Source organism: Sphaeroforma arctica (genome assembly GCF_001186125.1).
Source record: "Sphaeroforma arctica JP610 unplaced genomic scaffold supercont1.241, whole genome shotgun sequence".
Taxonomy (NCBI): domain Eukaryota; class Ichthyosporea; order Ichthyophonida; genus Sphaeroforma; species Sphaeroforma arctica.
The window spans coordinates 55718-60339 of NW_014040317.1; positions in this window are offsets into that span (position 1 = coordinate 55718).

Genomic DNA, 4622 nt, shown 5'->3' on the forward strand with positions numbered 1-4622 from the left:
ATATAAAGGGAACTAGTATCTCCACTGGGTCCGGTCGGTCCTCTTGGCTGCCGACGGCTAACTCAAGCCGGTCGTAATGGGCTCATACAGTTCGGCTGCCGCGTATACGAACATCGCCGTAAGGACCACGAACAACGAACAAGTATTTCTCTCGTTTCATGCCGTCTCATCCTTTTGCTGTGTTGAGTCTCGACACATACACGCCATGATAACAACCTCAAGCGGCTTGAGCTCGGTTGTAGTAGCTGTAGCATTTGCAATACGCTTTACCTGTGCCTTAAGCAAATTCTTGCTGGTCAGATCTATGATTTTCCACACAGAGTTTCATCTTGACCCCACGTCACTAGTTCAGTTCGCGAACATCTGTAGCATTTGCAATACGCTTTACCTGTGCCTTAAGCAAATTCTTGCTGGTCAGATCTATGATTTTCCACACAGAGTTTCATCTTGACCCCACGTCACTAGTTCAGTTCGCGAACATCCAGATCCTGCATAAATTGATCGGTTATTTGCGAGTATACATCCTATAGTTCGCCGTACCAGAAGTTAGGCTCTTATTCAACCAGTCCTTCATGATACGGATAACCCTCTTGATCTGACCATTGTCCTCGTGACGCCCAACGGGGTGACATGGACATGTAATACAATCGAGCCCAAAATCGAACAAAATTGCTGTTGTCGAACTCATTGCCTGGGCCAGCCTCGATTGAATCGGGTATTCCAATAACTTGCTACATATACATTACAACCCTCAAATTAACCAGAGATGCCCTACTTAACAACTTGTGATCTCAAATTCGCGTTGTAAACTTATCATGCGTTAGCAGATCATTAGAGTACATTGTTCCTGATTCCACGCGATATAGAATACATCCACGTGAATTCGCTGCATGAAGTATCTGGCTTCTTATACAATAGCAGGCAAGACACAAGTTATATCGCGTCACTTAAGTATATATCTGCGGCATTTGTTCTTATTTACTTCTTTATTGCTGACCTTTCGGTAAAAGTCAGCCAATCTCTTGCAGCCCACGTGGGCGTGGTCCTGGTGTAACTCAAGTAGCAGCTCGTCGGTGGGTGGTTCATCACCTTTCCCTAGCAATAATATCACCACAACAACGGCCTCGTCATCGACACAAGCAAGTCTAGACAAAGTCTCCGCGTCGCCCATCTTGCTACCCTTTACATATGAATATTTGAAGTTGAAGTTTTGCAACTATAGGAACCGACGTCAAGTTCGTCGCCCTCGCACAGTATCATTATCGCCCATATGTTTTTGAAGTCCAAACAACTGCAAATGGTAGAATTCTACATATATCTGACAAGATGGTCTATCAAATATAATCGACCAGCGACCAAAGGTCCATACGACATCTATTGCGTCCAATCATGTATTGAAATAAGAACAGTTGTTGTGCAGAGTTATATCGTGTTAATGCAATGGACAATGGTACTAAGCTTTCGGCCCTAGTAACGTGCGGTCCTGCTCCAAAGTCCACCCTAATAGAATCCGTGTGCAATATCTGCACGTCGACCCCTTGTGGTGAAGCAAGCACTGGTGCCATCGAGAAATTATGCTAAGCATACTGTTGCTCCACACCCCACTTAAATATTACTCCCTTATTCAAAAGTCTAGCTAACAGCTCTAAGACTAAGAAGATGCCCGGTACGTATCCATGCCACTAGTTAGCAGTGGCATACAGACTACGTAGTTCTTCTTTGCTCTCAGGAGTTTGCGTTGTCCACAGAGCCTATGCGGCCTCGACTTTAAATAACGGAGACCTCCTTTCAATCACTCACCTTGGCATCTTCAAGTATCGATATCGCTTCCCATCAAAAGTAAACGTGTTGCACTTCCTGGACACATGTACGAGTTTAACAGAAGTACTCATACTTTGGGGGTACTTCGCACTAAGTTCTCTTCCTTTGGTACTCGGAACGACTGCAACTTCACTTGCCGATTTAACGGCACCAAATCTGCACAGAAACGCCATGTTCTTGGTTCTTTCTTGGGGACCACCAACGGCTACAGGTTCCAATCAGTATTCCACACAGACGCACAATTCAATGACGTGCTTCTTGAGCATATGATGAACCTCAGCCCTGATGGCCTCTCTCTTCTGAGAATATTTTTTCCCTCGTAGTATTTGTAAACTGGGCTAGCATCATCTTCTATCATGTCATGATCAGTCCCCGTGATGATAGACTGTTCAACATCCATCTATTCAAATATCGAATTGCCGCAGTCATCCATTTCTCCCCATGTAACTCTTCGTTTATGGGTGGCTCCGATGGTACCCAAGCCGAGTCTTTCTCGAATTTTAGTACTTGGTCTGTTCTTGTCTTGACTGTCGGCGACCAAAGTGCATAATCTCGTATCCATGGCCACTCAACTAAATTTACGTACAACACCTTTGCATCGACCTTATGGAATGTCTGCTGCCTCACTGCCAGCAAAACCAACCGTGAGCTCAACCCATCCATACGATCGGGTACGCACACCAGATCCATTAAACCAGCTATCATTGCCTGCCGATATTTTATCGTTATTCGTGTTAGGTCCAGCTCAACCTTTCGGTAATAAGTTTACATTAGTCCCACTGTTCAGTATACAGGACGACACTGTACGACCATGAATCAGCAAATTTTCTCGCCATATTCTTTTGCTATCTCCCAGCCGTCGTACGATTGGCCTGTCCCGTCATATCTGCTAGCATCTGCCATGTGGCCTCTTTGCTTGCCACAATTTCTGCCGTCGCCGTCAAGCGAAGAGTCCTTAACGAAATGGCTACATTCTCCACACTTGATAGACTTGTCTTTTCAGACTCCTCCATCTCAGCCCAGAATCGAGCCCTCAACCTTGTCACGTGCACCACGTGACGTTTGTATGATTGTGCCTGCAATGTCTGCAAGCGCCATAGCCTCTACCAAGCTGGTTTCTTTAACCAACTTTAAGCGGGCCTCAATCTTCAACAGATCGTCAAGTCCCTTAATATGTAGGCTACAGCTTTTGAAGTAGCAGCTCTTGAAACTTCTCGGTATATTGTGTTTCTAATGTTTGCATGAATCGTGAGGGCTTAGTATTTATTTATTTTGGGAACTTTTCATGAGGTTTTAGGGTTTTTTGTATTTGCTACCATCTAACGTATTCTTCACAGTCATTTATTTCAATCTACGGTAGAAAGACAACCAGTCGTTGTCCGGAAAGTGTTCAAAAAACAGTACACGTCTGTGGTGTTTGACTAATTCACCTGCATCAATGTCTTTATCAGCAAAATAGTTCTTGGCTACTGAAGTTCAGTCATATGGTATCTGTTTCTTCAACTCCTCATGGTCTGCAAGGCCAACTGGAAGATCATTTTTCACCCTTGTTGTGTCACAATATCTACCAGATTTTCCATAACATATAAATCAGCATTTTGTGACTAATCGAAGTTCAGTTCACGCTTAATCCGCTTGCGGTGCTTTATAGCTTGCATACGTTTGAATATGTCCTCATTAACTATCTCATTCGTTATATTATGTGTGTGCACACAAACCTGGCACGCCAAGTGCACATAACCCCTACAAAGGCCAGTTCCGCATCACTTCTTTGTGAAGCAGTGTGTACCCTAGTTTTCCAAATGGATAGAAGTTAGGTTCTAACTCCCTAGCAGTGAACGTTAACCCCCTGCCGCACGGATAAAAGTACTTGTCACCCAGTTTAGTTCTTTAATGTGCACCTTAGAGTCTGACATGATTGTAAAAACTACGTATGATTTTAGGATTTGTATTGTGATAGTTCCTTTACTTTGTTTAGGCTATAATCTACTATACGATGAAAGTACTGACTAAGCGGGCTTTCAAGCCCGCCTAAACATGAACTGGCTGTTTACCAGACGACACACCTATTCTGACATATTACCAAATAACATAACGGACCAACATCCACACTAACTTTTCACATAGCCGATGGAAAGAACACAGCGACAGTGAAGTGTACCATATTGCTACTACAATATATGTGTCGTTCATACATTGCCGCATACGATATCATTCCTATCGGGTCCGTACGATTCGTCAACATCGATGGGTTTGTAGTAAGTTAAGTGAATGACTGATCGAATCGACCTTGTACTAGATTGTTTAACTGGTGGCTATGGCAATATAAATTGCGATATATCCAAACGTTAAAAATTGTGCCCATAAATCAATGAGCCATAAACAGGCTATGTAAGTGCAGCGTGATGATATCTTGACCATGTCAGCATGTACCAAGCTTAATACACATTGCCCAGTACCAAAATAGGCCAACTTCAAGCTCCATACGCAGTGGCTGATTGATAATAGTACACGAACTAGCTCAAAGTTAAGTAGTGCAATATTAAAGTTTAAAAATGAAGCTTTCCTGAGTTTCTTACAACCTCTGTCATCATTGTTCATTCTGATCATCTTGCATGGTATATTACACTGTACACAAACACAAACAACGAGAATAGAAAAGAATACACACTTATACCAAACCTACATACAAACGCACGATATCTTTACATTTAGTGCACGAATTGAACCGCAGAATGTCACAAAACTCTTTTAGTGTTCTACCCTACAGCAGTAGCTACAGCTTCGAACGGGAATTTACT